Here is a 12654-nt window from a genome sequence, read left to right on the forward strand (position 1 = left end):
AAGAGACCGATGGTGCTGGCAATACGATGTTCGGTTCCGACACCACTAGGGTCAATGGGCCAATAATGACAGGAGTTAATCAACGTAAGGAGAGCAAATATTATCTAAATGCTACTCGCTATTATCAATAAAAACCAATTAATACACATACATGAACGAGATTACGGAGTAACGTCTTAGGAAATCGAAGACGAACGTGGGCCAAAGGTCGAGTGCTTAACTGTACGAATGGCCGAGTGCATTCGCGTTGACAGAGGATTGAAATATAACCTCTCCAAAAAGCAACAAGTGTAAATAAATGAAAGCAAGGGACAACAATGGAAATTGCCGTTAGTTCGGAAATAAGAAGGAATACAGGACGATCGTCTCGTGCAATAACATCTTAAATTGCAGCCAAAATGCAAGGACTTACACTTATTTACATTTATTTTAGGACAGGCAAACCACACCAAGCAATTAAACAGTTACAGTGTGTTCGAACAGAATGAAGTAGTGAAGAATAATTAGCAATACCAGTAGCTTTGAGGATTAAGACAGTGTGTAATTGTGAGAATAAAACATTTAATAGGTAGTCTCCGAGCATTATTAACCTACATGTGAGAAACATAAGTCGAAGTAGCCAATGACAAATTGAATCCGCTACTTTAAGTTTTGAAGTGCTCTCTCATGTTCACCCGACCATTGAAAAGTTACATCTTTTTTCAGTAAAGAACGCAAAATTGAGGTTTTTTCAGACAAACCATCTACAAAGCGAGCTATATATGTGACCATACCCAAAAAACGTTGAATATCTTTGACATTTCCTGGACTTGGCATGTCTAAAATGGCCTGAATCTTAGATCTATCTACCTCTATGCCACGCTCACTTAGTTCATGTCCCATATAGGAGACTTTTTGACATAGAATTTTACATTTTTCTTTGTTAAAACGAATGTTATGTTGTGCAGCACGCTTTAAATTAAATTATGACCAGAAATCGAGTTACTAAAGCAGATAACGTCATCTATAAAAACTGCACAGCCTTCTATGTCTCCAAAAATTTCTTGCATGCGTTGCTGATATACCTCAGATGAACATGAAAGACCATAGGGTAATCTCCGGAAATAATATCTACCAAAAGGTGTCGCAAACGTGCAAAGTTTAGAGCTTTCTTTATCTAATTTTATCTGGAGAAACCCCTGAGTTTCATCTAAAGCACTAAAATATCTAGAACCATGCATTTTTGATGCTATTTCATCCCAAGTAGGCAAATGAAAGGTTGGTTTCCTTTAAAATTGATTTAATCGAGAAGGATCCAAGCATCGTTAAAGGTGAAAAAATTGTTACTATATACGAAGCGAACCATATCAAGAAACTGTTGAAATGCTCGTCTAAAATTGCCAATACTAACTCTAGGGTGATATTCGTAAAAAGAGACACCACATCAAAAGAAGCAAGCACAAAGTCCTGAGGTATTTGAACACCGTTAACAAGTTCGTCAAATTCGAATGTGTTTCTAATTCTAAATTTATTGAAATTCAGCGAAAGAGGCGCTCAAAATCTGACCAACGAAACATGCTAATGGCTATGTAGTTTCTCCGACACAGGACACTATGGGACACAGTGGGCAGTCCTCTTAGTGGACTTTCGGTAAGCCATAATACTAAGGGCTTGTTCTTTAATTTTTTTCACTGATATTGACGACGTAGGGTCTCTATGGACTGGAATATACATGGCATTATCTCCTAGGAGTTCCAATGATTTTTGTATATATGATTCTCTAGACATGGCAACCATGACATTGCCCTTGTCAGATTTGGTAATTAGTAGGTTAGAGTTAGCTTTCAGAAATTCCCTTGTCCTTCTCTCAATGTCATATGTCGATGCACGTGTTACTATTAATATAATTACCAACGAGGTTTGTGGCCCTCGAGCGAACCAGGTCTCTATGCTGTTTGCAAACATATTGAATGATAGATCTGCGAGTAATTTGAAAATATTAATGTACCTTGGTGGAATAGGGAGGCTAAATTTAGGACCTATGGCTAGAAAACCACAAACTTCAGCAAGTATTGTTGTGCTAGAAATGTTCTTAAACCATTTAACATAATCAGCAAAGAAACTGTATCTTCGGAATGCCAAAGTCCTTTGATCTTTTTTAAATTATTCCCCTTAATTTTACTAAAAATCGAATTGTATTGAATGCTCGGTGTGAATAAAAAATCATCTAAAATATTAAAAGGAAGGCTTTTTCCACGTAGAAAGTCTGTATGTCGCCTCAAAGTATGTTCAAGTGTCATGTTGTGCATTTTTTTAGTTACCTTTTGTGTTAGAAATTCAAGTTGTCTATGGTTAGTGTTGTTAAGTTGTTGAGGTATGCGCCACAGTTGTGTGCCATCTTGTAGGTATATGGGAGGCACGACGTCAGTGCCATATGTGATTCCAATCCTACGATAGAATTATCCCATTCTTACTCCTAGAAACAAAGTGTAAATACAGTTAGGGGCTACTGGTAACTTGTTGCACAAAATAACTACGGGATCGCCCAATATTAACTAATATAGAGGGAGCAATACAAGATGCAAATGCTCATTGAATAGTGGCTTTTTATTGTTAAGTCAAGCTTTCGCCCAAGTATTTAGGCTTCCTTAGGACACTAAAATGTAAAAGGGAAACACTCTATAATAAAAACAAGAAGAACACACTGGGCTTATCAATACATACATCAATTAAACTCTAACAGCAGAGGGGGCACAGTACTCCTTGCACAAACAGAGAACCGTGTTAGCCATTAAAGTAAAGGCTGCACAGATTAAAATAGTAAAACAAAGGAAACTTATCCTAGACAACAAGTCACTAATTAATAAGTCAAATAACCGTAAACGACAAAGACCCAACAAAAATGCAACCCAATTCGATTCTGTCGGAGATAATCTGCTCAACGACATTTAAAAAAAAACAGAGAAATTTGACAGTTGGAAAAATGCTCAGGCACATATAAAGAAAACTTGACAAATCAAAGAATCACCACATTACAAAACCAAAGAATAAAAAACAAAAAACCCACCAACGACCATTAACTTCGAATTTACGTTTAACCACGGTGAAAAAAGCACAGAAATAATTTTAGTATTCGACTAGATCAGGGGTCTCCAAACTACGGCCCGCGGGCTACTAGAGATTAGATGTTGTTTATAGCAAATAAATTTAGTTTACTGAAGTAATCTATTTTTACGTTGAATATTAATTAATATGACATCTACATTGATATGGTCATGGGCTAACTACTCATAACATTGTTGTAGGTTATTATATACTAACCAACAAATTATCGAAATGAATTCAACCAACATTTTATACATTTTAAATAAAAAAATAACTTATAACAAGCATAATGACATATGAAATTCTAATGAGATTTATGTAATTGCGATTTTTCACTGACAATAGTTTGTAGTTGTGGGCTAATTTTACTTGTACCAATTATTAAAAGAGATTTAAGATGCCCATCAGTCAATTTAGATCTGTAGACATTTTTTGTGTACTTCATTTTGGAAAAGGTCTTCTCACACAGATAAGTAGTACCAAAAACAGAAAACATTCCACGAGCAAATTTATGCAAATTATCAAATTGTGTCAGTGGAAGACACTTATAAAATTCCAACAAGGATAAGTTTTGATATTTGTTCTTAATGATATCACTGCACTTTAAGTCAATCATTTCCATTTGAAGTTCCGGGGCTAGGGTTTCAATGTCAGTTTCGAAAGGATTCTGAAAAATCTTAATTTGATTCGCAATGGCATCAAAGTCCGAGAAACGAGTATCAAAATTTATTTTTAAAGCAGTCAAAGTTTCGATTGCAAAATTGATAGGAAACTCGGTCTCACTGCTTTGGCTAAATATTTCACATGACTGATTCAACTTTTTATCACCGGCGACAATTAATGATAATATTGTTTTGGCCCTTAGAATTTCTTGGCGTGATCAATATGGCCCTAAGGCTGAAAAGTTTGGAGACCCCTGGACTAGATCACAGACCCACAAAATTTTTTCACCTAAACCAACACAACTGGGCTTTTCTTGAATAGCAATCTGCTCAAATCGCGACTCAGGTAGACTTAAGATTGTTAGGTTGTTTACAGATCTCTATAGACACTCGCATTTTTCGTTGGTAGAAGAATTGATTACATGCAAGAATGTTAGTCATTATTTAAAATAGAAAGATGAGACCTCTCAGAAAACACTATGGCAATATCTAACATATTAAATTTCAAAAGTTTTTAAGCCACAGTTTTTGAAACACGGTTGCTACGGCACTTTTGACCTCCTTACGAAAATTTTTATCTTAAAAGTAACAACATATTAATTTAAAAAAACATCAATACACTAAACCTCATCAATAATAACATATTCAACTTACAGTTTTATTGAAATTAAGAAATTTATTTTGTTTTTGTGAATTAGAATTTAATAAGAGTCTGAGGCAGATGCGTCTGATTCTGAATTACTAAACTTACATATTTATAACTGTAAAGGGTTGGGGGAAGGTGGTTGTAAATCACCCTGAAAAATTAAACGGTTAGAGCGGCAAGAAAACGGTAGGACATACAATACCCAAAATTAACACAGCAAAGCTTGAATTTTACAAAAAGCCACTTATTCACGCTACCCGAATAGAACAAAGCTTTTTGTCTCCTCTAAAATTACTCATTCATTCATTCGCATTCGCAACAGACCAGAAACAAAATGGAATATCACAGAGCAGAAACCTAGCACTACCTAGCACTATCGTTAGAGACATGGTCCAAAGCAAAATGGCTTGCGTTAAATTCTTCCTGACTTCGCGATCATATGTACTTTTGTCGTACGCACAATGCTAAGTCGACTAAGAAATCCATGGAACACAGGCATCAGATGAAGAAATGGACAACACAATTAATTCTATAAGCTACTTATAAAACTAATATTATTATAAGAAAATTATTACTACATCCAAACAAAATAAACCCATTACTTCTCAAATGTGCCAGTACTTTTACTTTAAAAATACTAAATTTTACTATTGAAATATGAAACCGCCACAACATACATGTAATGCAAAAGTAAACTGTTATCTCTCAAACCTTCTCGGTGATGGGTATCTCAGAAATTGTGACAAGGACAATGGCCGTTCATTTAATTCTGCAAAAAATACATGGGCAAACCGCAGAAAAAGAACTTAATAATTTTGACTACAAAAATTCCCGTCCTTTTAAACAGAAACACTCTTGGCTAAGCCCAATCGAAATTATTTTTATATTAAACCCCAAAACAAAATTTGATTTACTTAAATCGAAAGTGAATAATACCTTTAAATTTGCAAAGAATTATGATTTTATATAACCTTTATGCCTTTCAATGGAAGAATTAGAAATGAATGCAGATGAATAGTAGAAAGTAGAAACAATTGAAAGGCATGTGAGGCGAATTACCGATAATGTAAATATCGAATGGAAATTAAAGGGTGGCTATTATTGAAAATAACACTGAGCGCAGCATACATATCAACATTACAATCATGTTTCCCAGCCACCGCTCCATAGGCAAAGTATTAACTCGCCAAAAAATCTAACGTAACTACAGCTAGCTCTCCATTATCATTAACGGGAACCACGTCTCCCAAAATTTATCCAACTAGGCCATACCTGACAATCAAGTAGCTTGTAACTCCAATAGCACCCTTACATTGTGTAAAACTAGTAGAATTAGTTTTTTTATAAATATTTGATGTAATAAATAAGTGTAAATACTGCTCAAAGCATCCACATCTCTTTTATGGTTAATACAGTTGGCACACTGATGAATATAGCACATTTCTAGGAACCTGCGTTTATAGCAATTTTTTTCAGTATCTAGAATATAAGGATTGTTGTATGTTACTTGGTGGTCATGGTTATTCACATAGGAACTAAAGCTAGTAATCTTGGGCTTATGTTTACAGTCACTTTTATGTAGTGTGTAATTCTTTTTTTTTTAATTTGAGATGTTTGCCTTATGTAAAGTTTTTCACATTCACATTGAAAACCTTAGACGACATATTACTTTCTATTTATTGGCGTGGTGTCTTTTAGTTGAGAATAGAATAATCTGAGCGACCTACCATTATATTTTGCCATCTTCATATTTGAAGGTTGAAAGAACCGCACAAGTGATGGCCTTAATTTGTTAATATACATGAGTTTACCAAATTTAACTTCTAAATTGGTCAGCCAATCCTCCTGCACATGACGTGGGGGGAGGGTCCTGTAGTGTAGGCCTCACAGAATAAAAGTTTATTAATTAACCTGATGGAACATTTATTGTCCACAAGAAGAGTTCTCAATAACAGTAAGTTAAAAAGTTAGAAAGAACGGTGACAGATCTTGTAAACCCAATAGAGCGTTAATTTTTTGGTTCATGGGGTGGTGGGAAGAGAAGGGGATATATCTACCAGACCTGAACGCTTTACGCTACCAATCTAAAATAACGACATTGTCCATCGTCCGAATAGCTTTCGAGTCTAAGAAATGCACCAAACGAGCACATTCCGTCTCCACAGTAAACACCAGACACGGATTGGATTAATTAAAAATGTTAAGTGTTGCATTGAATGAATTTTCGGGAAGTACATCAAACAAATCATCCACATATTGGCATAAAAGTGCGAATTTATAGTCAACTTTATCTACAACGAAATATAATAATTTATTCATCACAATTTCCGCGATCACTAGGGAGGCGGCACCACCCATCCGAAGAACCTTAATTTGTTGATAGTAATCGTTGTTAAAGGTGAAAAAAGTGTTACTATATAGGAAGAGAATCATATCAATAAACTGTTTTTTCGGAATATTACAATTGGGTTCAATCAAATTGAAATGCTCGTCTAAAATTGCCAATACTAACTCTAGGGTGATATTCGTAAAAAGAGACACCACATCAAAAGAAGCAAGCACAAAGCCCTGAGGTATTTGAACACCGTTAACAAGTTCGTCAAATTCGAATGTGTTTCTAATTCTAAATTTATTGAATTCAGCGAAAGAGGCGCTCAAAATCTGACCAACGAAACATGCCAATGGCTGTATAGTTTCTCCGACACAGGACACTATGGGACACAGTGGGCAGTCCTCTTAATGGACTTTCGGTAAGCCATAATACTTAGGGCTTGTTCTTTAATTTTTTTCACTGATGTTGACGACGTAGGGTCTCTATGGACTGGAATATAAATGGCATTATCTCCTAGGAGTTACAATGATTTTTGTATATATGATTCTCTAGTAGGTTAGAGTTAGCTTTCAGAAATTCCCTTGTCCGTCTCTCAATGTCATATGTCAGTGCACGTGTTACTATTAATATAATCACCAATGAGGTTTGTGGCCCTCGAGCGAACCAGGTCTCTATGCTGTTTGCAAACATTTTGAATGAGAGATCTGTAAGTAATTTCAAAATATTAATGTCCCTTGGTGGAATAGGGAGGCTAAATTTAGGACCTATGGCTAGAAAACCACAAACTTCAGCAGGTATTTTTTGTGCTAGAAATGTTCTTAAACCATTTAACATAATCAGCAAAGAAAATGAATCTTCGGCCTGCCTAAGTCCTTTGATCTTTTTAAAATTATTCCCCTTAATTTTATTAAAAATCGAATTGTATTGAATGTTCGGTGTGAATAAAAAATCATTTAAAATATTAAAAGGAAGGTTTTTTCCACGTAGAAAGTCTGTATGTCGCCTCAAAGTACGATCAAGTGTCATGTTGTGCATTTTTTTAGTTACCTTTTGTGTTCAGTTATGAAGGTATGCGCCACAGTTGTTGTGTGCCATCTTGTAGATATCTGGGAGTCACGACGTCAGTGCCATATGCGATTCCAATCCTGAGATAGAATTATCCTATTCTTACTCCTAGAAGCAAAGTGTAAATACAGTAAGGGGCTACTGGTAACTTGTTGCACAAAATAACTACGGGATCGCCCAATATTGACTAATATAGAGGGATCAATAAAAGATGTAAATGCTCATTGAATAGTGGCTTTTTATTGTTAAGTCAAGCTTTCGTCCAAGTCTTTAGGCTTCCTCGGGACACTAGAATGTAATTAAACTCTAACAGCAGAGGGGGCACAGTACCCCTTGCACAAACAGAGAACCACGTGTTAGCCATTAAAGTAAAGGCTGCACAGATTAAAATAGTAAAACAAAGGAAACTTATGCCTAGACAACAAGTCACTAATTAATAAGTCAAATAACCGTAAACGACAAAGACCCAACAAAAATGCAACCCAATTCGATTCTGTCTGGTGGTCGGGGGATAATCTGCTCAACGACACTTAAAAAAAAAACAGAGAAATTTGACAGTTGGAAAAATGCTCAGGCACATATAAAGAAAACTTGACAAATCAAAGAATCACCACGTTACAAAACCAAAGAATAAAAAACAAAAACCCTCCAACGACCATTAACTTCGAACTTACGTTTAACCACGGTGAAAAAAGCACAGCCAATAATTTTAGTATTCGGCTAGATCACAGACCCACAAAATTTTTTCACCTAAACCAACACTACCGGGCTTTTCTTGAATAGCAATCTGCTCAAATCGCGACTCAGGTAGAGACTTAAGATTGTTAGGTCGTTTACAGATCTCTATAGACACTCGCATTTTTCGTAGGTAGAAGAATTGATTACATGCAAGAATGTTAGTCGTTATTTAAAATAGAAAGATGAGACCTCTCAGAAAACACTATGGCAATATCTAACATATTATATTTCAAAAGTTTTTAAGCCCCAGTTTTTGAAACACGGTTGCTACGGCACTTTTGACCTCCTTACGAAAGTTTTTATCTTAAAAGTAACAACATATTAATTAAAAAAAAACATCAATACACTAAACCTCATCAATAATAACATATTCAACTTACCGTTTTATTGAAATTAAGAAATTTATTTTGTTTTTGTGAATTACAATTTAATAAGAGTCTGAGGCAGATGCGTCTGATTCTGAATTACTAAACTTACATATTTATAACTGTAAAGGGTTGGGGGAAGGTGGTTGTAAATCACCCTCAAAACTTAAACGGTTAGAGCGGCAAGAAAACGGTAGGACATACAACACCCAAAATTAACACCGCAAAGCTTGAATTTTACAAAAAGCCACTTATTCACACTACCCGAATAGAACAAAGCTTTTTGTCTCCTCTGAAATTACTCATTCATTCATTCGCATTCGCAACAGACCAGAAACAAAATGGAATATCACAGAGCAGAAACCTAGCACTACCTAGCACTATCATTAGAGACATGGTCCAAAGCAAAATGGCTTGCGTTAAATTCTTCCTGACTTCGCGATCATATGTACTTTTGTCGTACGCACAATGCTAAGTCGACTAAGAAATCCATGGAACACAGGCCTCAGATGAAGAAATGGACAACACAATTAATTCTATAAGCTACTTATAAAACTAATATTATGATAAGAAAATTATTACTAGATCCAAACAAAATAAACCCATTACTTCTCAAATGTGCCAGTACTTTTACTTTAAAAATACTAAATTTTACCATTGAAATATGAAACCGCCACAACATACATGTAATGCAAAAGTAAACTGTTATCTCCCAAACCTTCTCGGTGATGGGTATCTCAGAAATTGTGACAAGGACAATGGCCATTCATTTAATTCTGCAAAAAATACATGGGCAAATCGCAGAAAAAGAACTTAATAATTTTGACTACAAAAATTCCCGTTCTTTTAAACAGAAACACTCTGGGCTAAGCCCAATCGAAATTATTTTTATATTAAACCCTAAAACAAAATTTGATTTACTTAAACCGAAAGTGAATAATAGCTTTAAATTTGCACAGAATTATGATTTTATATAACCTTTATGCCTTTCAATGGAAGAATTAGAAATGAATGCAGATGAATAGTAGAAAGTAGAAACAATTGAAAGGCATGTGAGGCGAATTACCGATAATGTAAATATCGAATGGAAATTAAAGGGTGGCTATTATTGAAAATAACACTGAGCGCAGCATACATATCAACATTACAATCATGTTTCCCAGCCACCGCTCCATAGGCAAAGTATTAACTCGCCAAAAAATCTAACGTAACTACAGCTAGCTCTCCATTATCATTAACGGGAACCACGTCTCCCAAAATTTATCCAACTAGGCCATACCTGACAATCAAGTAGCTTGTAACTCCAATAGCACACTTACATTGTGTAAAAATAGTAAAATTAGTTTTTTTGTAAATGTTTGATGTAATAAATAACTGTAAATACTGCTCAAAGCATCCACATCTCTTTTATGGTTAATACAGTTGGCACACTGATGAATATAGCACATTTCTAGGAACCTACGTTTATAGCCATTCTTTTCAGCATCTAGAATATAAGGATTGTTCTATGTTACTTGGTGGTCATGGTTATTCACATAGGAACTGAAGCTAGTAATCTTGGGCTTATGTTTACAGTCACTTTTATGTACTGTAATTCTTTTTTTTTTTAATTTGAGATGTTTGCCTTATGTAAAGTTTCTCACATTCACATTGAAAACCTTAGACGACACAGGACTTTCTATTTATTGGCGTGGTGTCTTTTAGTTGAGAATAATCTGAGCGACCTACTATTATATTTTGCCATCTTCATATTTGAAGGCTGAAAGAGCCGCACAAGTGATGGCCTTAATTTGTTAATGTACATGAGTTTACCAAATTTAACTTCTAAATTGGTCAGCCAATCCTCCTGCACATGACGTGGGGGGAGGGTCCTGTAGTGTAGGCCTCACAGAATAAAAGTTTATTAATTAACCTGATGGAATATTTATTGTCCACAAGAAGAGTTCTCAATAACAGTAAGTTAAAAAGTTAGAAAGAACGGTGACAGATCTTGTAAACCCAAAAGAGCATTGATTTTTTGGTTCATGGGGTGGTGGGAAGAGAAGGGGATATATCTACCAGAGCTGAACGCTTTACGATACCAATCTAAAATAATGACATTGTCCATCGTCCGAATAGCTTTTGAGTCTAAGAAAGCCACCGAAAAGCAGATTCCGTCTCCACAGTAAACACCAGACACGGATTAGATTAATTAAAAATGTTAAGTGTTGCATTGAATGAATTTTTGGGAAGTACATCAAACAAATCATCCACATATTGGCATAAAAGTGGGATTTTATAGTCAACTTTATCTACAACGAAATATAATAATTTATTCATCACAATTTCCGCGATCACTAGGGAGGCGGCACCACCCATCCGAAGAACCTTAATTTGTTGATAGTAATCGTTGTTAAAGGTGAAAAAAGTGTTACTATATAGGAAGCGAATCATATCAATAAACTGTTTTTTCGGAATATTACAATTGGGTTCAATCAAATTGAAATGCTCGTCTAAAATTGCCAATACTAACTCTAGGGTGATATTCGTAAAAAGAGACACCACATCAAAAGAAGCAAGCACAAAGCCCTGAGGTATTTGAACACCGTTAACAAGTTCGTCAAATTCGAACGTGTTTCTAATTCTAAATTTATTGAATTCAGCGAGAGACGCTCAAAATCTGACCAACGAAACATGTCAATGGCTGTGTAGTTTCTCCGACACAGGACACTATGGGACACAGTGGGCAGTCCTCTTAATGGATTTTTGGTAAGCCATAATACTTAGGGCTAGTTCTTTAATTTTTTTCACTGATGTTGACGATGTAGGGTCTCTATGGACTGGAATATACATGGCATTATCTCCTAGGAGTTCCAATAATTTTTGTATATATGATTCTCTAGACATGGTAACCATGACATTGCCCTTGTCAGACTTGGTAGTTAGTAGGTTAGAATTAGCTTTCAGAAATTCCCTTGTCCATCTCTTAATGTCATATGTCGGCGCACGTGTTACTATTAATATAATTACCAATGAGGTTTGTGACCCTTGAGCGAACCAGGTCTCTATGCTGTTTGCAAATATTTTGAATGAGAAATCTGTAAGTAATTTGAAAATATTAATGTCCCTTGGTGGAATAGGGAGGCTAAATTTAAATGTTCCTAAACCATTTAACATAATCGGCAAAGAAAATGAATCTTCGGCCTGCCTAAGTCCTTTGATCTTTTTTAAATTATTCCCCTTAATTTTATTAAAAATCGAATTGAATTGAATGTTGTGTGAATAAAAAATCATCTAAAATATTAAAAGGAAGGTTCTTTCCACGTAGAAAGTCTGATAAACCGGTCACAATCTGCGGTAGACATGTTGTGCATTTTTTTAGTTACCTTTTGTGCTAGAAATTCAAGTTGTCTATGGTTAGTGTTGTTCAGTCGTTGAAGTATGCGCCACAAGTGTTGTGTGCCATCTTGTAGGTATCTGGGAGTCACGACGTCAGTGCCATATGTGATTCCATTCCTCCGATAGAATTATCCCATTCTTACTCCTAGAAGCAAAGTGTAAATACAGTAAGGGGCTACTGGTAACTTGTTGCACAAAATAACTACGGGATCGCCCAATATTGACTAATATAGAGGGAGCAATAAAAGATGTAAATGCTCATTGCTCTTTTTATTTGTTAAGTCAAGCTTTCGCCCAATTATTTAGGCTTTCTCAGGACACTAAAATGTAAAAGGGAAACACTCTATCACAAAAATAAGAAAAACTCACTGGGCTTGTCAATAC

General features: G+C 35.3%; 1 long non-coding RNA gene across 10 annotated transcripts in view; it reads right to left on the minus strand.

Annotated features, from left to right (window-relative positions):
* LOC132697639 (uncharacterized) overlaps positions 1–12654 on the minus strand; it is a 48127-nt gene that overhangs the window by 13842 nt on the left and 21631 nt on the right. For 9 of the 10 annotated variants that reach the window (XR_009618265.1, XR_009618268.1, XR_009618269.1 and 6 more), the window contains 3 exons: positions 12258–12415; positions 7772–7897; positions 2301–2455 (listed from right to left, as the gene is read on the minus strand). This is a non-coding gene — a long non-coding RNA (uncharacterized LOC132697639). The remainder of the gene's footprint in view (positions 1–2300; positions 2456–7771; positions 7898–12257; positions 12416–12654) is intronic. The other variant, XR_009618264.1, reaches the window with a different exon arrangement.

The sequence above is a fragment of the Cylas formicarius genome, unplaced genomic scaffold (genome assembly GCF_029955315.1).
Source record: "Cylas formicarius isolate icCylForm1 unplaced genomic scaffold, icCylForm1.1 PGA_scaffold_26__1_contigs__length_5699629, whole genome shotgun sequence".
In the NCBI taxonomy this organism is placed as follows: domain Eukaryota; kingdom Metazoa; phylum Arthropoda; class Insecta; order Coleoptera; family Brentidae; genus Cylas; species Cylas formicarius.